This window comes from Cheilinus undulatus, linkage group 13, assembly GCF_018320785.1.
Source record: "Cheilinus undulatus linkage group 13, ASM1832078v1, whole genome shotgun sequence".
NCBI classification, from domain to species: Eukaryota; Metazoa; Chordata; class Actinopteri; order Labriformes; family Labridae; genus Cheilinus; species Cheilinus undulatus.
This window is the reverse complement of record NC_054877.1, coordinates 2,002,932-2,029,061: the sequence shown is the minus strand read 5'-3', so window position 1 is coordinate 2,029,061 and position 26,130 is coordinate 2,002,932. Positions and strand designations below refer to the sequence as shown.

Sequence of the window (26,130 nt, the reverse complement as noted above, 5' to 3'; positions counted from 1 at the left end):
TTTCCCATATTGCTGAAACCTGTGGCCTGCTTCATAATGTGGAACATGTGGAAAAATGCATTTTGAGGTTTCTATTTTTAAAAAAATAATAGTTATCATCATGAAGTTTGTTCAAAAACAAATGATGATCGTCAGCTGTTGATATCTTTTAGTCCCACTGAACCTGATAAAATGATGTTGCTTGACTGTTTGACCCCATTAAGGGTTGGATGAATGATAATTATCTCTGGTTAAATACTGATAAAACTGAGATCCTCATCATTGCCTCTCATGTTGAGAAATGTTTTGGATCCCTGTCTTCCTCTTTAAGAAAAAAAAAAAAAATCTCAGGGTTACACTTGATTATTTAAACTTTTTTGACCAAAACGTCACGTCTCTGGCCCGTTCTTGTTTCTTCTCCAAGCTGAAGTCTGTTTGGTCTCAAGCTGGGTTCGAAATCTAACCCTAACCCTATACAAACATATTTGTAGAATTAAACATATTTTGATGTAAAATATATCTCTATGAACATATCATTTCTATATAATCATGTGCTCTCAATATAATCATATAATTTCTTTACAAACAAATCAACTCCATTCATAAATCTCTAAATATAAATATATCTCTATATAATATTTATAGTTAAACATATCTTGTTGTTTTTCAGTATCATGATGAAGCACAGCCCAGATTCTCCTAAACCCAGCTGTGTGTCTATGACGAGTGATCAGTCAAAAGATGACTGGTTTAACTTCCAACAACCTGCAGATGGAGAATAGGAAATTATGAAAGAAAATCTCTCTTTAGAAATAACTCATAATAAATATCTCAAAATAAACCTCTCTATATATAAACATATCACCTCTATATGAAATATTTCTATACAAACATATCTGTATTATTATACATATTATGATATAAAATTGGCGTGTCACGTTGTAGTAACAGTGAAAACAAGTGTATTGTGCCTCACAAATAGACATCCGTGCAAAACACGGCGCGATGTCTATGGATTCAAGACTGATTTAAGGAAGGCTGGAGGCAGATAATTTGCCTTAGATGACTTTTTTCAATTTAAATCCCTCTGATAATGGAGGAATTGTTTCAGCCCTTAATATCAATATATCTCTAGATAATAATATCTATGGGTAAACATATCTTGTTGTTTTTCAGTATCAGGATGGTGCAGAGCCCAGACTCTCCTGAACCCAGCTGTTTGTCCATGAAGAGTGACCGGTCTAAACAGGATTTGATTTACTTCAAACAACCTGCAGATCAAAGGTAAGTAAACTAGAAAGTGAGATCAATATAGCGCAGACCCCAGGAGCAGCAGCTCTCTTGACAGAAAACAAGACCAAACTGGGAATTTAAAACACCATTAAGATGTCCTGGATCTTTTAAAACTGTTGGTTTAACAGCTAATGAAGAAACTGAGCTGATCTGTGACCCATTCAGATCAACCTCCAACCCCCACCCCTCCTCTGTGTGCACTACTTGGGGCTGCAAATGCATAGTAAGCATTTCATCATAATGGTGTTAAATGATGAAATGATGCTGCCCAGGCTCCATGAGGAGAATTTAGGATTTATTTAGTCTGTGTATGTGCACAGACTCACTCATAGTGCAGGTATCTATGACTTTGTAACTTTGATTTATTCGCTGCTTCATCATGTCTCGTTCTCGTCTCACCGTGTATCAGTCAAACATCCATCAGCTGTCGGCTGTGCTATCATCAGTCAGAAGCTTAACATGTGTAGCACAACAGGCTGTTGTATACTGCAGCGGTAAACTTAGCCAAACAAACTCTGTTTGAGTGCCATATAGGTTGTTTCCACCAAGCGGTCCAGTTCAGTTCGGTGCGGAACAGCATGCTTTTTTTTGCTTTTCCATAGAGCAAAAGTTGGAAAAAAAAACCCGTCTCATACCGTCCCACTTATCGACACCCTTCCATAGGTGGAACCCTTACCAAAAAGGTGGAGTTACACACACAACAATAGGGGGTTGTACCGACATCAAGTCAGCGTGACACACGCGCTCAGCTCCGGGCTGCAAAACCCAGAAGTCTCTGTGAGAAGCAGGGAAAACGGGAGAAAAACGGACTGTCTGCTTAAATCAGGAATATTTGGACTCAGCAGTAGGAATGGGCGATATCTTATTGTTTGTGGTATACCACGCAAAAAACGTTTCCATAATGAGAAAACGGCATTCAATGATAATAATGCTAAACTGTGGTTGATGGTGTATGTGTCTGCGACTGTTACGCACACATACGTCATCAACTGTGACGCACTCGTAACTTACATGCAGAAGCATAACAAACATGCCAGAGGAGTTACTCACTCCTTATTGCACAGGTGCTATGACAAAGTGAGAGAGGTGTGTGACTGCCATGTAACTTTAGGTTTTACCTGTTGCCACAAAAGCCTCACTCCACTTTGATTTGAGATCTGAAATTTATGCCCAATCAATTTCTTTAAAATTTCAGGCGCGTTTTAAATTCAAGCAGAATGTTGTTTCCTCTCATCATACGTAATCCACCGCGGCCACACCCCACAGCTGATGGTGAGAAAGTGACCTGCAGCAGCTCAAATGAGGCAGGCTCAGGGCATACAGCATGACAGTCCAAGCACAATTCTATTACATGCCCCACCCACTGTATTCAGCCTTCCCCATCAACTACAAATGCTTCTATATCCCAGTCGATGTCTTTTGGACCATCAGGTTTCAAAAATAGGAAAGGTATAGGTTTCATTCATTTAAATATAAGGAGCATCCTTAAGCATAAAAAAAAATTGCTGCTGAGAGAGAGAAATAAGGCCTGGACCCTTGCCAGGTGTACTGGTGAGCCCAGTCACTGGGTTGAATTTACCCACCTTAGAAATAAATGTACCTCCACAAGAAGGACAGCGAAAATGAATTTCTATTTGATTCTTGTTCTCAATCCCCACTCTAATCCCTCAAAATTCTGGAGGACGATAAACTCTCTTAATCGGAAGTCCTCCCCTTCATTAGCTCGTCTCACCTCAGCTGATGGCTCCTTAATAACTGACCACGAAGACGTGTGTGGTGTCAATGATCACTTTAATGCAGCTGGCAATCTATTCGAAAAAAACATACACAGGACTCCCTCTCTCTATTATTGATAATTCCTCCCAGACCACGCCAAGATCAAAATTACTCCGGAACCCCTTTTCCTCTGATGTAGTTTTTAATGCTTTATTAGCTTTGGACTCCAAATATTCAGTTGGTGAGGATAAACTTGATCCCTGGCTTTTAAAGCTTGCAGCCCCTATTTTAGTGAACTATGTTAAATATATTTTAAACCTTTTTATTATATCTTGTACTTGTTCCTTGGCTTGGAAGACTGCATATGTCACTCCACTACACAAAGGTGGTAAAACAGCAGTCTCATGTGATGCTTTTAAGCAAGCTTGATACTATTGGCTTTGATAAAAATGCTTACTGTTGGCTCAAGAGCTATCTCATGGGCAGACAGCAGTGTGGAGCACTTGGAAATGCAAAATCAGAATTAATTACTCTTGCAAATGGTGTTCTACATGGTTCTGTCCTGGGTCCAGTGCTTTTCACTCTTTATTTAAATGATATTGTATCAGCGGTGTCAAATTGTAAAATTCATCTCTGTGCAGATGATACAGTTTTGTATTGCACTGCTGATGATGTACAGTCTGCTGTGTGTTCTCTTCAGAGCTGCTTTAATAATTCTGAGGGTGCTCTAACCAAACAGGTTAGTTCTGAATGCAGAGAAAACTAAATTTATGTTCTTTTCAGGAGCGTGTGTCATAATTACTACTTTTGGTGGCTCCAATATTGAAATAGTGTCAGAATATAAATATCTTGGCATTTGGATTGATGAGATTACTTTTGAAAATAATGTTTCTAACTCAGTAAGTAAACTTTGTCAAAAAAACTGGCTTTTTCTATAGAAACAAATCTTATTTTCCTCTGCATTGTAGAAAAATTCCGGTTCAGGCAAATTTTTTCATCAGCGTTGGATTATGGTGATATTTTGTATGGGCATGCCTTGGCTGCAACTCTAAAACCCCTGGATGCCCTCTGGAACGCATAACACCCGTTCTAGTTACAACTCTCCAGGTTCAAAGGTTCATTCTGAGCTCGGCAGATATGCCTTTAGTTTCTTTGCACCATCTGCTTGAAACTCACTGCAGAGCATGTTAAAAATCTAAGAATTGGTTACTGTGGGGCATTTCAAATCATTATTGCTTAATTTCTTGTGCTCTGGTTGCACTTGTATCACCTGACTTTGATGTGCCTTTTCTGAATGATATGATGTATTTTTAACTTGCTAATGTAATTTATATCTTTTGAATATGTTTGATATCATGCATTTTCATTATTTATGTGCTCAACGTCATTGTAAATGAGGGCTCGCCCTCAATGATTTTCGAGTCTAAAGAAATAAAGATAAATATACGCAGCACAGGTGGTTGGTATGTTTAAGAGGAGTGCTGCTTTAATCCCAAGGTTTTTTATTAAGGTATGTAGGCTAGACAATGCTTAAAATCAGTATCTGCTAGCTCAGTGGTTCCCAAAGTGGGGGTCGGGACCCCCAGGGGGGGTTGCGAGATAGTGAAGGGAGGTCGCGGGATGCTCTCCAAAAAACAGTGAAAAATTAAATAAAAGTTATTAAAACTACTTAAAACACAAGTTTTGTGCATGATGCTTTGTGCAACATCGTGAACTTTCCCCCTCCAGGGAAAGTGGGGGTCCCTGATCTCTGAAGCTGTTATTTTGGGGGTCACAGGGTTAAATGTTTGGGTACCCCTGTGCTAGTTTACTTCTCATTCTCCTCCTTATGCTCTCAAATTATGCATGGATCATGGTCACAGTGAGTGAACTGTCGGTGAGAGGACAAATCACTCAGTTTGCGCTAACTTCTGACTTCTGATTAATATGTAAGGGGTGTCCAAATAATAGGCCCTGGGCCAACTGTACCCCAGGTCTTTTTGAATCAGCCTGCAAGAAATTCATTAGAAAGACCCACATAAGAACCTAAAATGTGTACTTTACTCTTTTTCTTAGTTTGACTAGGAATGCACAATATTGGGGTTTATACAATATGTTGATAAATACAAAATAAATTTAGACCACATTAAAGTTTAAGTAATTAGGATGAACCAGAAAAGAATTTAGCTGTCTGTTGGTTCTGCCTGAAGTTAAACAACTAGAAAAGCGCTCAGAGAGTGCAGACCTTCGCCATTAGCCTTATCTCCCAAAAGTGAAGAATCCTTTAAAAATTTCCTGGATCCACCCTGCGTGGCTAGCAATGGAATGACAACTCTGTAAAAAGACATCTTTGACAGCACTCATTAGCAGTCTTATAAATGTTATAGATACACATTTTAGCTTCAGCTTGGTTGTAGGCAGCACATTAAAAATCTGGAAACAAATAAAAACAAATGTTTGGGGCTCCAAGCATTTATGTGGATACCCATATCTGCAATAATCACACATTTCTACCCGGTCTGAATGATGTTGTTTTTCTCACACAGTCAGAAAGGGATCTGTGAGGTGGGGGGATCTGTATATCAATGGGAATTTGGCATTATTCACACAATTAAGAATCAAGTATGGAATTCCTGCATCCAATTTTTCCAGATACCTACAAATCCGTGACTTCATCAGAAAACATTTATCCAACTTTGAGACACTGCAAAAGCATGAATCTTTGGAGGCAATTAATCGATTTGATCCAGTTAACCCAAGAGCAGTTTCCTATTTTTATTGGATCCTGCATCACAGGATCCAGTGAGCACTTCACCACTGAAGTGGGTTTGGGCAGATGAACTGAGTATTGAACTTAATGATGAGATCTGGGAAGAATGTTTGAAGAGTATACATGCCTGTTCAGTAAATGTAAGACATAATCTTATACAGTTTAAAACACTTCATAGGATTTACTACACCAGGGAAAAACTGCATAGATTTTTTGGTAATTTTTCACACCTTTGTAACAGATGTAATTATTCAATCAGTAACCTATCACATGCCTTTTGGTCATGCAGCAAATTGTCTTCATATTGGGAAAGTATTTTTCAGTGTTTTTCAGAGGCATTTGGGAAATGTTGGAAACCAGATCCTCTTGTAGCTATTCTCGGAGCTACCGGCTCCCTAATTTCTGCTAATAAGTATGAAAAAAAAGCAGTTTTGTTTGGTATGGCAGTTTCAAAGAAACTAATTCTTAGAATTTAGAAGATGGACTTTGTACCAACCTATGATTTGTGGATGGGGGAAATGGCTAACACTTTGCACCTTGAGAGATTGAGATTTTACAAGGACAGAGGAGTTGAACTTGAGAAGATCTGGGACCCTTTGCTGAGATTTCTTAATCGAGGAAAATAGTATATGTTAATTGTAAACCATTTGCTGCGCATATTTATATTTCATGAATATATGAACATGTATATGTGTATGTATATGCATGTACAAATACATATATTATTCTGTTATGTTTTCTATTGACAAGGAAATTTGCTGTTTATGTGCACATTAGATTTGGATGATATTTCGCAGGATGTGCTGGGTACCTGTTTTTCTTTAAGGGGTGGGGGAGGTAGGGGTTTCTGTAGGTTTTTTTTCTTCTTCTGTATCTGTTTATATAAATCAATAAAAATACTATAAAAAAAAAAAAATCCTGGATCCAGACGGTCTCCTCTGTCTGATCCCAAGTTCTGATTTCCAAATCATACTGCTCTAATCACCTTCAAGCACCACTTTCAACACTTGAATGACTATGAAGTTAGTCCCTGAATCAATATCTATTTATATATTTATATAAATATAGACATTTATATATCTATATTCATGTAGGTGGTGTAGTTAAGCAGCCCATTTCATACATTGTACCTAGCCAAAAAGATTGTTTTGAATTGTGCTATTTTTTTATTGTGATTTCAATCATTATCACAATAAATACAGAAAAATAAAGTGGTAATTTTTTTTAGTCCATATCGCCCATCCCTACTCAGCAAAAATCCAGTTTCCTAGTCTGTGAATATTGATACACGGCCACAAATCAAGTTTCCTCACATTTATCTGGTCCTGATTTTAAGAACACAAAGCAGAGCCTGAAGGCTCATATCAGCCTGGTCTATCCGCATTGGATGTGAAACTAAATTAACGCTGAAGTTTTGTGAATACGAAACCTTAGAACAGTTTATTCCCTGTAACTAGTTATTAATCTACATCTTACGCTTGGTAACTTCTGAAAAGATTGCTCTGTGGTTGTTGAACATGTTTGTAAAACTTCGGGCTGCATACTATTGTCAGTATAGGGTTCTCTTATTGGCAGAAGGACAAAGAGAGCATTAGTTTGGCTTAAATGGTCATTGACCCAAAGTTTATTCAAAATAACATATAAAGTCACAATTGTCATAAATATCACCCATCTGTGTGTCTTCACCCTCACTCTGCGCAGAGATAGGACAAGGTGAAAATACAATGTGTTGTCTTGTAATATTTCACACTATTTTTAAATGAAATCATGTATTCCATCAGCTGAGGATCTGTACTGACAGCGGTTAACATAATTAATCGACCCCCTGATGGAAACAAGGCTAGAGAGTTCACTGTTAACCCTATGACCAAAGTTTTAGCTTTAGTTAAGTGTGACCTGTTTGTTGTCTTACAGGCAGAGCAGAGACACACACTTGCTCACCAAAGCACACATATTAACACACACTCTCATCTGTGTGTCGTGTCGAACACTGTTGATGCTGTTATCAGAGGAAAGACCACCAAAAATAAAATAATCTGTTTCTGTAACTTACTGTAAAAAAGCAAATATTTTATTGACAGAAAGATTTCTTGAGAGTGTCTTAAATATAAATGTCCTTAAAGGGGATGAAAAATAGTTTAGTTTTACTGATACAGCTCTTTATATTTCAGTCTGTTGTAAAAATTTTTTAAAATACTTTAAAATAATCAAGATGCTTTTATTATTATTGTTATTGTAGCAATGAGTGACAGTGTAGTACATTAAAGATGTGGTAGACTGTTAAAATAAAAGGTTTGATTTGAAGACCTTTCAAATGTACAGTTGAACTCAGAGTTGGACAAACTGTGTAAACATTGATAGCTTATTCAGAACCAGAGAAGTTATTTTAACATTTCTGAATAGACATATATTACTTTGCAATTATGATCTTCAGCTGTATAAAGGACATATTTTCCACTCATGTATTTTTTTTTTAAAAAGTATAAAAAAGTATAAAATCTCATCTCGTGAAATAAGTCACATCACACCCTTACAATATATATATGATCTCCATAATAATTTATATCCTCTCTATTTTAAACAAATCATCTAGATATATAGTTTCTCTATATAAACAAAACTGTAATTAAACATTTGCTGTTTTTCAGAACCATGATAAAGCAGAGATCAGATTCTGCTGAACCGAGATGTTTGTCCATGAAGAGTGATCAGTCTAAAGATGCCAAAATTAACTTCAGACAGTCTGCAGGAAGGTAAGAAATTATAGAATAAAAGTATAGATGTGATGACCATGTCACTGTTGTCCCTCATTCTTCATCATCTTTCCATCATCATAGAAATAAATCAGGATAGTTGGATTTTATCTTTTTAGATGAACAGTGGTTGCATTTCAGTTCATCAGTTTGTAATTCTGATGTTGAACAGTAGATGGAGCCTGAGCTCATAGTGAACATCATCTATATACAGGTCACTGTTAGAAAATTAGAATATCATGAAAAAGTTCATTATTTCTGTTGAATTAATTCAAGAGGTTAAACTTTAATAATTTCTGGATTATTTCATACAAAGTGAAATATTTCAAGACTTTTTTGTTTTAAACTTGATGATTACCATTTGGGGCCGCACAGCAGTGAGCATACCTATACAAACATACATCTAGATAGACAAATCATCTTCAAACAAATACATCATCTCTATAAAAGCATACCTATAATTAAACATTGTGTCCTTTGGAATCAGGTTGAAGAGGCAGAGACCAGACTCTCCTGAACCCAGCTGTTTGTCCATGGAAAGGGATCAGTCTGAAGATCGCGTTGTGTAAATTTAAGGTTGAACCCAGGGTGAGGAGACAGAGGAGCAGTTTTAACACATTTATTGTACAGGAGATTGTGCTGGGGTAAAGGGGAATCTACGGGTCCAGGGAGAGTGAGGGAAAATGAGGAATGAGAGTGCTGAAGCTTGGCTGCTGTGAGGCGATGAGTGAGGCACTGTAAAGAAAGAGGAGACACATTAGAAACAATCCACAGGTAATCACTAGAAATATACGAAAAGGTTCTCATGAGTGAGTGTGAGCCTGGAGCTGAGGTTACCACGACTGAGAGTAGTCAAAACTCAGGCGTCAAGGAGAGCTGCAGCATGCCTTAAGTAGGGAGCGATGATAATCAATTCGCTGCAGGTGTGGATCCTCTCCTCAACACCACGAGGGAGGGGAAAGGCCTCAGAAAAAGCATAGTGAAGTTAGCAGCCAGCACCAAGGTTTACGGAAGCCAAAAACAGGAAGTCCGCAAAATAAAATGACAATATACAAAGTAAAACACTACAGATCACCCTATTAACTTCAAACAACCTGCAGATAAAAGGTTAGAAATTATAGAATAAAACTATAGATATGTTAACCATGTCACTGTTGTCTCTCATTCTTCATCATCTCTCCATCATCATAGAAATAATCCAGGAGGGTTTGATTTTACAGTTTTGAATGAATAGTGGTTACAGTTGAGTTCATCAGTTTATGAGGACTAACATCGTTGCTGAGAAGTGTTGGAGCCACAGTGTGCTGAAATAATTGGAGTGTAATTCTGACTTTGAACAGTAGATGGAGCTCTAGCTCATAGTGAGTATAAAGACAGGAAACTGCATTCAGGTCCATGGATGAAAACATGGAGTTTTTGAACCATGTGAACCTGAGTAACCTCAATGAAATGGACATTTGATGTTTATTATTTTGAGCTTGGATGAGGGGCAACATATTGTTGGCATCCTGGTGTCCTGCTGGGCCTGTCCGGATGCTCCGCATAGAAGTCTGCTAGAAGACTGTCATCGAGAATTAATTTTCTGGAAATCCATGACCTCTCCTCCAGGCCATACCCCTCCCAGTCAACCAGGAACTGGAATCTCCATCCCTGCCGCCGCACATCCAGGATCTTGGAAACCGTAATGATCTGGGGGGTTGGAGGGGCAACGGCTGGAGGGCTCAGGTCACTAGAAGCCACCGGCTTGAGAAGGGACACGTAGAAGGTCAGGTGAATCTTCATCAACTCTGGGAGCTGCACTGCGGAAGGATTGATGATTTTAGTTATCTCAAATGGTCCAACAAAACGAGGGGTGAGCTTACATGATTCGGTCTCCAAGGGTAAGTCACGTGATGAGAGCCAGACCATCTGGCCCACACGATACTTGGGGGCGGGGGAGCGATGAGCATCTGCCAGTCTTTTATTGCGTTCAGCAGTGCACGTGAGAGCTGCCCAAACCAACCTCCACACCTCCCTCATCCTCTGAAGGTGTTCTTGGACGGATGGCACAGCCACAGATTGTTCCTGCTCAGGAAATAGAGGAGGTTGGTATCCAAGGCAGCACATGAAAGGGGACATACCCGTGGCTGAGCAGATGAGGGAGTTGTGGGCATATTCTACCCAGGCAAGGTGTGAGCTCCAGGTGACGGGGTGATGAGCGGCGACACAACACAGAGCCACCTCCAAACTCTGATTGGCCCGTTCTGTCTGGCCATTAGTTTGGGGGTGGTAACCAGAAGACAGACAACTGTTGTACCCAGCTTTCTACAGAATTACCTCCAAACCTGGGAAACAAACTGTGGTCCGTGGTCCGACACAACATCGCTGGGGATACCATGAATCCTTAAGACATGTTGGGTTAATAACTGAGCAGTCTCGAGAGCAGTGGGGAGCTTGGGGAGGGGAACATAATGGACACTCTTAGAGAACCGATCTACAATGGTAAGGATTATTGTGTTACCTTCTTAGGGAGGTAGTCCTTTAACTAAGTCCAGAGTGATGTGTGACCGAGGGCGAGAAGGAGTTGGTAAGGGACGCAACAAGCCAGCTGAAGGTTGGTGAGATGATTTTCCTCGGCACAGACAGAACAGGCAGCCACGAATTCCCGAGTGTCTCTAGTCATGCCCAGCCAGCAGAAGCTCTGTTGTAGGAACCAGAGGGTTCTCTGGAAACCCGATGGCAGGTGAGCTTAGACAAGTGGGCCCACTGGGAGACGGTGGTGCGAGCATAATCCAGAATGAAGATACAATTGGGGGGTCCGGTAAGCGGGTCAGGTTAGTTCCTCAGAGCGTCTCTGTCTTTTCAATTTCCCAGGTTGCTGCACCGATGACGCATGAGGGAGGCAGGATAAAGTCGGGTTCAGTTGATTCATGGGAAGGGAAGTCCAGCCAGGAGAGAGTGCCAGGCTTAGTGTTTCTGGAGCCTGGTCTGTAGAAGAGGGTAAAGTTGAAATGGTTCAGGAAGAGGGCCCAGTGAGCCTGGCGGGGGTTGAGTCTGCCGTGCACAGATAAGAGAAGTTCTTATGGTCCGTCCAAATAAGAAAAGGGTGTTGCATGCCTTCTAACCAGTGCCTCCACTCTTGTAGCGCCCACACAACAGCCAGCAACTCTCAATTGCCCACGTCATAATTTCTCTCCGTAGGAGTCAAACGGCGGGAAAAGAATGCACAGGGATGAAGTCTCTGAGTGATAGGGTCTCTTTGGGAAAGCACGGCTCCAGCTCCTGTCTCTGAAGCGCCGACCTCCACTATGAACTGGAGGGAGGAATCAGAGTGTTTGAGAACAGGTGCTGTGGTGAAGAGAGTCTTAAGGCGGAAGAAGGCTGTGGCAGCCTCAGGTGACCACCAATAGGAGGAGCTGGGAGAGGTGAGTCGGGTAAAGGGAGCTGCCACTTTACTATAGTCCTTGATGAATCTACGGTAAAAGTTAGCAAAACCAAGAAACCTCTGAAGCTCTTTGAGGGAAGTAGGGATGGGCCATTCGGTAAAAGCTCTAATCTTGGCTGGATCTGGCTGTATCAATCAATGCATGGACGGAGAGGAGATTTTTTATTAACCAAAAAGAAGCCTGCCCCTAGTGGCAAAGATGAGGGACGAATGAGACCTGTGGCTAGTGAGTCCTGAATGTACATCTCCATGGCAACCTTTTCTGGACCTGACAGGTTATAAAGGCAACTACTAGGGAGAGGAGCACCTGGGAGCAAATCCATGGAGCAATCGTAAGGGCAATGGGGATGAAGCGAAACAGCTAAGTCTTTGCTGAAGACTGGAGCTAAATCATGATACTCGGAGGAACACTGGTGAGATCAGGTGGAGAGGTAGTAACCTGAGGATGAGGAACAAAGGGGTTAGTTTTAGTTTTTACGGATAGATGTTGGGGCTGAGTGAGTGTCATACATTTTTAAAAACATAATCAAACAGGCTACTCTTCACTTATTTATTTATTCAATGATGATGTTTGAATATAAATCCAGACATAATTCTACACTGTGTGAAGTCTTGACCAATCAGATCAGGCAATTTTACACTCCCCTGACTTGTGTGTAGGTGCCAGTCAGTATGGTTGGGTCAAAGACTAAAACTATGGATAGTTTGTCTTCATTTTAAGCACACTATATAACTTTAGTTAGTTTCTTCCTTCCGTAAAGCTTGTTTTTTTTTTGTGTTTTTTTTTCAGTTAACTAAAATGATTTCTGAATTTTAGTTGTAGTTATTTAGTTAGTTTTAGATAACTATAATAACCTTGTCAGCAGGTGGAAGGTAAGAAATGATGAAATAAACTGACAGTTATGTTGACATGTTATCAGTGTGGTGAGTCCCAGGGGCCCACAGGCAGTGAACTTAGAGGGTCTTACGAAAACCAGTGGATCCCAAATAATTCTTTTGTTCCTTGAAAAATGAATGATTTTAACTTGGTCTTATACAAGACAGTGTTATGAGCCAATGAGGGCTAGTTTCTATAAACAGGAACAGATCTTTGTCTGGACAGGTGTTCCACCTGAAGGTAACCAGTTTGTGACCCAGAGTTGTTGAAATGTTTGAATGACAATTACAGTTTAATGACATAATGTAGTGGAGCAGCAATGAATGAGCAGTGTTAAAACGTACATTTAGTCTCAGACTCTTTGATCAGACACGGTAAAGTTTATCAGTAGGTCAGTTATTTAAGCCCAAGAGACAAGCCTCAGGGGGCTAAAGGGTTGGCTCAGCTTCTACAGTAGTGTAATGCTTACATTTAGACCATGATATTGAATTAATAGATGTGCCCTGTTAAGAATTACTGTTATAACAACGTAACAGCCATCCATCTTCCTCCACTTATCCAAGGCCGGGTCACGGGGGCAGCAGCCTAAGCAGAGAAGCCCAGATTTCCCTCTCCAAGGCCACTTCATCCAGCTCTTCCCAGGGGATCCCAAGGTGTTCCCAGGCCAGCCGAGTGTCATAGTCTCTCCAGCGTGTCCTGGGTCTTCCCGGGGCCTCCTCCCAGTGAGACTTGCCCAGAACACCTCACCAGGGAGGCGTCCAGGAGGCATCTGGACCAGGTGCCCGAGCCACCTCGTCTGGCCCCTCTCAGAGGAGCAGCGGCTCTACTCCCAGTCTTTCCCGAATGGCCGAGCTTATCACCCTATCTCTAAGGGAGGGTGGGGGAGGAAGCTCATTTCGGCCATCTGTATCTGTGATCTTGTCCTTTCGGTCACAACCCACAGCTCATGACCATAGGTGATAGGGGTGTGCCATCTAAGAAACCTCACGATTCAATTCGATTACGATTTAGGGTGCTACGATTCGATTATTCAACAATTATCACGATATTAATGATTATCATTATTTTTGATGCATCTTTTTTCCCCATTCAGGTTTTCTTTTTTTTTTTTTTCCTCACTTTATGGCCACTTCATACTTTGCAACAAGGTATATTTGTCGGTATTCATTAATTAAAGAAACCAAACAAATTTATCTCCATTATCTTTTATTTATGTCAAATCACCAAATGATCTAACAGGAACCATGGCACCAACAGGAAAATGGTGTGCCTGTAGCAGCGGCCTATACAACAAAAAGCTGCTCTTATTCAAAACAAATAAAGATTACCAGTAACCTTCCTTAAGTGCAAAACATTTACTGTGTCAAAAGCAATACTTTTCAAAAAATAGAATTCTCTATTAATAGTACAAAAAATTAACTTTGGTGGAATGAATTCCACATTTTCCAGAAAACAAAAAAGTGCCTTTAGAACTAAATAAGACTTCTTTTAACCAAAATCCTTAGTGGTTTTCACAGATTTCTGTACTAGCAGGTCTATTACAAAAAAACAATTAGCTTATTCAGCTAATTTAATCTGAACCCACACAAAAGCTAGCTTATTCAGTAAAATAAAGACTTCCAAACAAAATCCTCAGTGAGCAGCATAAATCCTACAATAAACTAAAAATGTTGCTATCCACAATCAAAGCAGCTTAAAAACAATATTCTACGACATCAGCTCTCAGAACACTTATGGAATTTGGGTTTTTAAGTAAATGGTGGATGGATAAAGAAAACAATGAATTAAATCATGCCAGGACATGTTAGTGCAACATAGAGGCAAATGTGCAGCTACTCATCATCATCGCTGTCTTCACTAACACCATTGCTGTCATCAGTCTCAGGATTGTAAACTTTCAAGTTCTTGTGCAAGAATAGGAGCTGGTCAACATGCTCTGAATTAAGTGTGCTCCGCCGTGCAGTTACTATGTCTCCTGCGGTAGAGAACACTCTCTCCACAGAGACACTGGTGCCAGGAATGCACAGGTACCTCTTGGCCAACTTAGAAATCATAGGATACAGCACTTGATTCTTCTTCCACCAGCAGAGAGAGTCCTCTGAGAGAGTGGGTGTTTCAGCATAGCAGTACTTGGTCACTTCCTCCTCAGCTCTTGCATGCGCTGACTTGGGCTGCTGCTTAGCTGTAGCAGCATAGAGAGAGAGAGTGATGGAAATTAGCATCAGCCACCAGCTGGTACAATATGATAATGGATTTTAGATTTCAAACACAAAAACTTATTTGCTACTGGGTAAATCTTAACATTTTAAAAAGTTAGATTCGTACTCTGATCAGAGAAGGCCAGCCCCAGCAGATTCTCTAGCAGAAAAGATGATGAAACTCTTCTTTTGGCAGCAGGGCTTTGGTGTGGCTCCTCCTCACTGGTTGCTGAGCTGGCTGTGTTGTGGTCTGGGTAGGTCTCCCCTTTTACCTCCACCTCTTGCTGGATGTATACACAATGAAAAAAAACAAGTAAACCCACAAAAGTTTTACTGAAATCACAGTTCCACTATCTTAAAACACAAATTCACTTTTTCTATTCATTACCATAAATCTTGTATTATGGAATACCTGTATTAGTTATTTTTTCACTTGGTCAGCCCAGAGGGACGTTTTACACATTAAATTTTTTTTCAAGAAAATTAAATAGCAGTATTACCTCTAATAATGCAGCCTCAGCAATCACTCTTCCATACATCTCCTCTCTCTCCTCCTCAGAAAGGAAAGGTAAGGCCTTAAAATGCGGGTCAAGGGCAGAGGCTGTGTAAAGAGTGTTTCTCTCCTGCTCAGTGCTGTACCGCTTGCTGAGATCCTCACTGATGGCCTGTTTTATCTCCCGGACCAGTGGTGAATCTTCAGCACCGGGCCTTGTGTTCTGGATGAGCTTGGGATGTACAGGAGCAATCAAACACACAGCGGGGGTTTTCTCCTGAGAGAAGAGAGTAGTGGCATCCTTCATGGGCTTGAGGGCAGTGATGAGATCTTCTGAGATGTCAGCTTCAGTGAGAGTGGCAATGTCTGAGTCTTTTTTTCTCAACTGAGGAGAGAGCAAGGTGGCGCAGATAGCAGGCTGTTGCTCCAGTAACCTTTGAACCATCTCGTATGCACTATTCCACCTAGTGCACACATCTGTCTTAAGCTTGTGATTTTTGAGGCTAAGCAGGTTCTGATTCTCTTCCAGAAGATGGTTGGCAGTGGTACTGCGGTGAAAAAATGAGGTGATCCATCTGACCCTGCCCAGAAGCCTTGTCACAGCAGGCAACTTGAGTGCTTTCTGAGAGGCAAGGTTGAGAGTGTGTGCATTACATTTAACATGGAGGAAGTTTCCCAGCTGAGCAGCAACAACCATATTGGAGGCGTTATCAGTGACTAAAACCAAATCTTTGTCCGTTATCTGCCATTTTTCTGCTACTTTTTGCAAGAGCTCACCTACATTCGCACCAGTCTGGCTCTCAGTCATGACTCTTGTTTGGAGGACATAACTCACCAGCTCCCAGTCGTTGCGTGACTCACTCATTAAGTGCGCTGTGACTGTGATTCTGTAGCAACTGAAGTCCACGCATCACGTCAGAGCTATCCTACATGCCTTCTGTAGTGATTCCAGTACTTTGGTTTTGGTCATGTTGTAGAGCTCGGGAACTGCTTTCTGGGCAAAATACTTTCGCTTTGGGAGTTTGTATCTGGGCTCCAGCATCCGCATCATAGCATGAAAACCCTGGTAGTTAACGACAGCATATGGACGTAAATCCTTAGCGATAAAGGTTGTGATGGATGATGAGATTCGTTTCGCCCTTTCAGAGCTGCAGGGAAGTTTTGATAATCCTTCTTCTATTGTTCGCTGGTTAGCAGCAACAAGTGGCAGATTCTCCTCCTTTTCTAACCCAGGGTGGAAGCGCGTGAGGTGCTGTCGCATGTTTGTAGTGTTAGCACTGTACTTAATTTTGGTTTTACACGCCTTACATATGGAGTAGGTTTTGTCAATGCCCTTTCCATTTTTATATTCATAAAAACCGAAATGCTTACAAACGCTAGCTTTTAATCCTGATGAGTGAATCTCATGCTCAGTAACTGTAGCAGCTGCCGCCATCTTCATCTGGTCTGTTCTTTTAAGTGTCCGGGCGGCATGCGCCACTTTTACTTTCGTTCGGCGAGAAGCCGTTGTGTTCCTGTCATTTAGTTATTATGAAAAATAATCATTTTTGAACATTTACGAATCGCTATTAAATCGTCACGTGTCGCATCGCGATGAATCTAACAATCGATGTATCGGCACACTTGTGAGGGTAGGAATGTAGATCAACTGGTAAATTGAGAGCTTCGCCTTTCGACTCAGCTCTTTCTTCACCACGACAGACCAATGCAGAGACCGCATCACAGCAGACACTGCACCGATCCGTCTGTCCATCTCCTGCTCCATTCTTCCCTCACTCGTGAACAAGAACCCCCAAGATACTTGAACTCCTCCACTTGGGGCAGGATCTCATTCAAAACCTGGAGAAGGCATTCCACCCTTTTCCGACTAAGGACCATGGCCTCAGATTTGGAGATGCTAATTCTCATTCCAGCTGCTTCACATTCTGTTGCGAAGCATTCCAGTGAGTAGCTGAAGGTCCCGGCCTGATGAAGCCAACAGAACCACATCATCCGCAAAAAGCAGAGACCTAATCTCAACGCCTTGCTAAAAAACTAATGAACTAAACTAATTATTTACACTGTAGACAAAAGATTTTTGACAAGTTCTGGGGGATTTAGGGATGCTCCCCAAGTTCTTCCAGGGGGTAGTTGTAGTTCTGTAAAGTAGCCTGAGGTTGACAACTAGAGGAGGGTCTCCATCTTTGAGTAGAGGGGCCACCACAGCAGACTGCCAAGACTTTGGAGACCTCCATTGAGCCAATGGGGTTTAAGTCAGATGTAGTGAAAATGTGTTGATAATAAATTAATACTATCAAGTAAACCTCGTAAAGAATAGGGCACCACCGCTTACGCGGATTGGTTATTTAATAACCAATAAAATATTGCAATTATTAATTAATCAAAACCTTTAATTAATTAACAAGAACATCAACTGTAAATCAATCTCATTTCTAAAGTAGTAAATTCTCATAACATTGACTCTATTTCTCTGCTTAATAGAATGAATTCCCGAACTACGACTGTCTTTTGAAGATTTATTATAAAATCACAAAATAACAGACATAAATCACAGGTTATATGAATAGATAATGTAAATGAATAAACAGAACATGACTAAATATGGTAAAGAGAAAGGATGCTAACTTAGTTGGTGAGAGTGGATTATTTTAATGATCCTAACGGAAAAATTTTAACTGACGTTAAGAATTTGGAGCGTGAATTTGGAAGAATAATAGATCTGAACTAATTTATTGGAACTTTGGAGACATCAGCACCAGAGAGATGAATTGGATCATACCAGCCGTTTGACGAAGGCGAGGAGGAGAGGACCCATCTGGAGGGGCCCGGAGGAAGGCGCCTGGCAAGTTCTGAACGTCCGAAGCTACCGCGTGCCAACTCTGGTCCGACCCGGATGGGTTCAAGCTGGGCCGCTGCGGCGCCGATGGGTCACTCAGACTGTAGGGACGGCTGTACAGACTCTTGTCCACGGACTCTGGGAAGGATTGTCTCTCGTTCCAAAAACAGCTTTTGATCGTCCAATTAAAAAAATCAGATAAACTCAAACGCATCGACACCACGTGACTGCTGGCTCACAGTGAAGTCGGTTGTGTGATAAAAGGAAAAACAAAAACTCTGCGTTACAAAAATCTGGCACGAAGCTATAAAAAGGTTAGGAAAAATCTTGTACTGGACAATAAAAATTCTAAGTCTGATTGTTTATCAGACTTGGCACAACGCTTGGATCAAGAATGGGCCTAGGAGGCCCAAGGAGACTCAACAGAGCTCTCCTCAGTGAGCATCTTCTTGGACTGTCCAGACCTGACTGCTTTCTGATCTGAACCCAACTCACTCTGCAGCACTTTCTCTGAACTGCACGTCGAACTCTACACTCTCTGAACTCTTGTGAGTTCTGAAGTTACTCTTATACAAGAGGGAGGGGTTTCAGTTTTGAAGCCCTCCCAGTGTTTGATTAAATCCACTCCACCAGATCATCAAGTTAATCGGATAATGTAGAGATAACACAACATGGTTATAAAAACTCTAGAATACTATCAATAAACTATCACTCAAACATTAGAAACACGGTTAATTGTTTATACGCACAATTATACATTAGAGAATGTTTATGCATTTGGGTGTGACGGAACTTGACCACAAGGTGGCAATGTTGATCCAGGGACGATTTTCAGTCTCTGTTCGTCAACTTGGAGAAATACCACTAAATTAGATCATAAAACCATAACTCAGTAAGGGAAGATGCCAGAGATTAGTATGGCACGTCATTCTGTTCCTTGTAAACAGACTCAACCAAATATGAACATGTCCTGTTAGAAACATAACATTTAAGACAGTTTTTTGATACTTCCAATCCTTGCAGTTTCATGTGGTTGAGATAACACCGGGAATTTACGATATGCGCCTGCTTTCTGCCACAGCTCTGTAGGAAGACAGAGTCCTTAGATTTATGAGGCATAGTGCAAAGTTTCTTACAGCTTTCAGGAAGACAGGATTTAGTCTGAGGAGGTTCACCATTTGGTTGACCAATCGAAAGATTCAGATTTTAAGGTGTTTATCTCTGTTGGGAGCTGTCTTTCATCAAAATGGCAGTTTAAGAGTCCTACTGCCTGAGAAACTCTTGTTTTTCGAATGTGGTTCCTTGATAAGTTGTCAGCCATTTGGGAAAGAGAATTCCCCCCCCCCCCCCCCCCTTTCTCTGAAGGTGTAGGTTTAGGAAGGAGAAAGGATCTCTCCCCCCTTGTATCATTATCTTTCCTCCTTAGAGGGTGTGATATCAACAGCCTTAGATTGTGGTTTCATCTTTAGTTGTTCTGGATAGATTCTCACTACACAGAGGTGTTAGGGGGTTAGTTATTGATAAATTGATCTCTTCCAACATGCATAGGTCCATCCTATAGTAAATGTGAAATAATGCTTTAAAGCCCCTACATTTAAGCCGTGCCATGTTGTTGACCTTTAAAGCTGTGTGGTTAAATGTCCTTAAAGCTGATATTTTTTCTCCAGAGGTCAGCTGGAAACATCAGAGTTCTTCAACGATCAGTCCAAGCAGCATCAAACAGAGCTGGACTCCATATTTATGGTGTGTACATCATCATTTCCAGTGGAGCACATCTATCTAGATATCATGGTAAAGTGTTTTTCAGTCTGTCTGATCAAACACAGGCTGTCCTCTAAACATTCAGATTGTCTTTGTGTTCCAGCTGCTGGAGGAGAACATTATCACCTTTGTGAAGAAGGAACTGAAGAGATTTCAGAAGGCTCTGAGTCAGGAGAACCCAGAACGTCACAGTGAGGATGAGGAGGTGTTGGTTGGTGAAGATGAAGAGCAGAGGAGCAGCAGAGAGGCTTTTGTGAAGATCACAGAGAACTTCCTGAGGAGAATGAAGCAGTACGAGCTGGCTGACTGTCTGAGGAACAGTAAGTTTTTCAAAGTAAAAAGGAAACGTAGATTTAAGATGATGGAGAGATGAAGAGGAGGTTTACATTTCCACACTCTGCTTTAATATTCTGCACATACCCACTGAACATCTGATGAGATTTTTGGATGAAACTGATGGAGGAAGAAGAACTGCACAGCCTCTCTTTTAGATTACAGCTTTTTGCAGGATCAGCTCATTCACATCATTTGTTGCTTGTTCTTTCAGGAACTCCTGCTTCAGTGTGCCAACATAAACTCAAGTCTAAGCTGAAGGAGAAGTTCCAGTGTGTGTTTGAGGGGATCGCTAAAGCAGGAAACCCAACCCTTCTGAATCAGATCTACACAGAGCTCTACATCACCGAGGGAGGGACTGGAGAGGTCAACGAGGAACACGAGGTCATACAGTTTGAAACAACATCCAGGAAACCACACAGAGCAGAAACAACCATCAGACAGGAAGACATCTTTAAATCATCACCTGGAAGAGATGAACCAATCAGAACAGTGATGACGAAGGGTGTGGCTGGCATTGGGAAAACAGTCTTAACCCAGAAGTTCAGTCTGGACTGGGCTGAAGGCAAAGCCAACCAGGACATCCAGTTCACATTTCCATTCACTTTCAGAGAGCTGAATGTGCTGAAAGAGAAAAAGTTCAGCTTGGTGGAGCTCCTTCATCACTTCTTTACTGAAACCAAAGAAGCAGGACTCTGCAGGTTTGAAGACTTCCAGGTGGTGTTCATCTTTGACGGTCTGGATGAGTGTCGACTTCCTCTGGACTTCAACAAAACTAAAATCCTAACTGATGTCACAAAGTCCACCTCAGTGGATGTGCTGCTGACAAACCTCATCAGGGGGAACCTGCTTCCATCTGCTCGCCTCTGGATAACCACACGACCTGCAGCAGCCAATCAGATCCCTCCTGGGTGTGTTGACATGGTGACAGAGGTCAGAGGGTTCAGTGACCCTCAGAAGGAGGAGTACTTCAGGAAGAGATTCAGAGATGAGGAGCAGGCCAGCAGGATCATCTCCCACATCAAGACATCCCGAAGCCTCCACATCATGTGCCACATCCCGGTCTTCTGCTGGATCTCTGCTACAGTTCTGGAGGATCTGCTGAAGACCAGAGAGGGAGGAGAGCTGCTCAAGTCCCTGACTGAGATGTTCATCTACTTCCTGGTGGTTCAGTCCAAGGTGAAGAGCATCAAGTATGATGGAGGAGCTGAGACAGATCCACATTGGAGTCCAGACAGCAGGAAGATGATGGAGTCTCTGGGAAAACTGGCTTTTGAGCAGCTGCAGAAAGGGAACCTGATCTTCTATGAACCAGACCTGACAGAGTGTGGCATGGATATGAGAGCAGCCTCGGTGTACTCAGGAGTGTTCACACAGGTCTTCAGAGAGGAGAGAGGACTGTACCAGGACACGGTGTTCTGCTTCATCCATCTGAGTGTTCAGGAGTTTCTGGCTGCTCTTCATGTCCATCAGACCTTCATCAACTCTGGAGTCAATCTGATGGAAGAAGAACAAACAGCATCCAGATCTACAATGACACAGCTCTACCAGAGTGCTGTGGACCAGGCCTTACTGAGCCCAAATGGACACCTGGACTTGTTCCTCCGCTTCCTCCTGGGTCTGTCACTGACCACCAATCAGAATCTCCTACGAGGTTTGCTGACACAAACAGGAAGTGAGTCAGAGACCAGTCAGGAAACAGTCCAGTACATCAAGACAAAGATCAATGAGGATCTGTCTGCAGAGAAGAGCATCAATCTGTTCCACTGTCTGAATGAACTGAATGATCGTTCTCTAGTGGAGCAGATCCAAGAGTACCTGAGATCAGGACATCTCACCACAGATGAACTGTCTCCTGCTCAGTGGTCAGCTCTGGTCTTCATCTTACTGTCATCAGAAAAAGATCTGGATGTGTTTGACCTGAAGAAATACTCTGCTTCAGAGGAGGCTCTTCTGAGGCTGCTGCCAGTGGTCAAAGCCTCCAACAAAGCTCTGTAGGTGAACTCACAACTGCACTGATAAAAGTAGTCTGTATTTAGAAACAGAAACTTATTTCTGCCTCTGTTTCTGTTCTAGACTGAGTGGCTGTAACCTCTCAGAGAGAAGCTGTGGAGCTCTGTCCTCAGTCCTCAGCTCCTCCAGTCTCAGAGATCTGGACCTGAGTAACAACGACCTGCAGGATTCAGGAGTGACGCTGCTGTCTTCTGGACTGGAGAGTCCACACTGCAGACTGGACTCTCTCAGGTTAGTGCAACAACAATGACAACTGCATCAAAGTCTACCAACTAGACAGGTTTGGGATGGGGTGTTGAAGACTCAATGTGCCAGGCCTGTATGTTGGTAAAGTAATGCCTCAGTTCCAGCCTTTTTCATGAGTCTGTTTTTGTCTCTGTGTCTGTAGTCTGTCTGGCTGTTTGGTCACAGAGGAAGGCTGTTCTTCTCTGGCCTCAGCTCTGAGCTCCTCCTGTCTGACAAAGCTAGACCTGAGTTACAATCATCCAGGAGAAGGAGGAGAGAAACTACTGTCTGCTCTACAGAAGGATCCACACTGCAGACTGGAGACACTGAGGTACAGACATAAAGACACAGAGAGACGGACTGTTACTAGCTACTAAAGTTGGCAATAAGCACTTCAGCTATACAAGAGCATTATGCCTTTATTTTGATTGGATAGTGGATGGATACAGTAGGAAACTGGATGGTGGTAGTGGGAAGGGTGACAGAAAAGAGCTGCAGGTTAGAATAAAACCCCCCATCCACTCTGATGAAAATAGCTTCTCCACATGGGGCACATTATCAAACAGCTCTCAGATGTGCTACTGCCACCATCTGGTGATAGTCCTGCATAACAAGCAGAAAAACTAAAGGAAAATGAAGTCAGATGAAAAATGAAAGTGTTTGAATCTATCCTGACCCATCCCTGATGTCTAAACTGGCTCTGTTTCTTCCTCCAGGCTGGACCATGGTGGACGGCACAGACTGAAACCTGGTCTAAAGAAGTGTGAGTGTCTGAGTTTTTGATTTGTGAGAACACAATGATGAATTTGACTCATGAATCAGGTAAGGATCTGAAGCAACAATGATTGAGGCTGTGTCTGAATCCATCTCAGTCTTTGGGTCTGAGAGTATGAACGTCCACGTTCACAATCACTGACATTCATCAAACAGAAACAGTTTTAGAGTTCTGAGGAGAGGAAACACTATGGCTCAGTCCCCATCAGTCCTTAGACCCACCCCTATGTTCCCCCTTCTGTCTACTGGGACGGGGTCCTGGTTCTGCTTGAATGGAGGGCTAGGGTGACAGTCTAGGACTACATCGACCTTCAAACTGAAGTTCAATAAATCATTTTAGGAAACTGACCATGTGGTTCAGAGAATTATAGTTGGTGTTGAAACAACTGTTCTGACTGTAGCCATGCTTTTGCACTGACAGTAGTGATTCTAATCATTTTGATTCAGATGTTTACTCATTACTAAAACCATCCCATCAGATGGCAACAAGGATTCTGCTGAGTATTGGTGGATGGAATATAGCGCCACACAGTGGACACAGGAGGCGAAATGAAACGCATGAGTCTAAAGTCAAAGCCATAGAAATGTCTGAACTTTGAACTGTTTGGTGTCTGTCTGTGATTGTGGAGCTGCAGCTCACTGTGGTCTGTTCACATTCAAATAGAAACAGGAAGTAGAATTTCAGGCCTGATAAACAGGATTCAGGGCTGAATATGAAATGTTAGTTTGACTCTGTCAGTAACCTTGTTTAGGAATGATCAGATGATAACTGTCAGCTGTGTTGTGTCTCCTTCTCCCCATCAGACGCCTGTGAGCTGGAAGTGGACACAAACACAGTGAACAGAAGACTCAAACTGTCTGACAACAACAGGACGGTGACACGTGTGGAGGAGGATCAGCCATATCCTGATCATCCAGACAGATTTAATAACTGGCCTCAGCTGCTGTTTCGGACTGGTCTGGTACTGCTGTTTCGGACTGGTCTGGTACTGGGAGGTCGAGTGGAGAGGAGATGTTAACGTATCAGTGAGTTACAGAGGAATCAGATGGAGAGGAGACAGTGATGAATGTGTGTTTGGATATAATGATCAGTCCTGGAGTCTGTACTGCTCTGGTGTTGGTTACTCTGTCCGTCACAACAACAGAGAAACAAAAATCTCCTCCTCCTCGTCTTCATCCTCTGGTAGAGTAGGGGTGTATTTGGACCATCGTGCTGGGTCTCTGTCCTTCTACAGAGTCTCCTCCAACAGACTGATCCACCTCCACACCTTCAACACCACATTCACTGACACGCTCTATCCTGGGTTTAGAGTTTGGTTCTCACCACCAGGTTCCTCAGTGTCTCTGTGTTCTCTGTAGCTCAGACTCTGCTGTCTAAATCCAAACCTTAGTCAGACTACACACCAGATGAGTGAAACTCCCTGATTAATCTGATTTATTTGTTAAAAGCTTGACAGTCATCTTGTATTGGTGTTTACATCTCTGTTTAACTACTCAGCAGTCATTTTTAAATGATCAAGTGTAGCACCTTATAATGTAATAAGGTCCTGCAAATGTAAAAATGCTTGAAAATGTAATCAAATTTGCACTTAACACGATCAAAAATGTATTAAAACCCAATAATGTAATAACTTTACCAATAATGTAATAAAATATTCTGACTGATATTGAAATAACATTTTACTGAGTCTTCTTTTTTTCAAAACTGATAATGTAATACTTGACAGATAATGTAATATATATGTCCATTTTCAGTCCAGAGTTCTACATTTTGTGTTTTAAGAATCTAAGAATGTTATATTCACTGGATTTGAAACAACAGGCTGACTATTGGGTTAAATTGCAGACCTTGAGTACCATGCAGCCATATGCACATATGCAAATACTCAGGGTAATGCAACTACATCCTGGTCTTACTGGGTGGGTGGTGGACTTACCTCCTTGGGAGACCAGAATTCCAGCTCAGATAAGCTTCTGAGCAGCACTGGAGAGCCCAGGTAATTCTTCTCTGAACGTACCTCTTCGCTTCACAGATTTCCAACAAATCACTACCTCATTAAAAAGAACCACAATCCAACAAAACAACTTTCAGTAACAATTCACTTGAAGAGGGTATACATATGCATTCATGACACCTACATACACATTACATGACACCTGACATAAACATAGGCCTACATATCCACTCATAAATGTTTTTTATATCACTTTCAATGTCAAATTGACATCTTACTCTGTCAAGTGACATAGTGGCCAGCTGACATACTATCATACCTATAATATATTATAAGATTTACCTGTATAAGACAGTCTCTCACAGTCCAACAGGTAGATCAGCTTGTATGTGGTCAATGCTGTAACAACTGGTTATTACGGTACTACATTACTGGTAAACAACATTATGATGAGTAGCTTACAAAATGAAACAGAACTGCTCCTGAACATTAAGTGGGTATCAAGTCAACTAAAATACATAGACTAGTTGTATGAATTGCAATTCATTGCATTGCAATGCTGAAACAGTCATTTAACAGTATCCATGTTCATCAACAATCTATTTCCAGTATATATCTTTGTAGTACCGTAGGCCTATGTTTATGTCAGGTGTCATGTAATGTGTATATAGGTGTTACAAATGCTTATGTATACACTCTTAGAAATTCCCCCGTTAAAAAACGGTAAACAACTGGCAGTAGGGTTGCCAGG

The 26,130-nt window shown here is 41.6% G+C and overlaps 1 pseudogene; it reads left to right on the top strand.

The window, feature by feature from the left end:
* The first annotated feature begins 19,992 nt into the window (after positions 1–19,992).
* LOC121520115 lies at positions 19,993–24,783 on the top strand (annotated as a pseudogene).
* Positions 24,784–26,130: the final 1,347 nt, after the last annotated feature.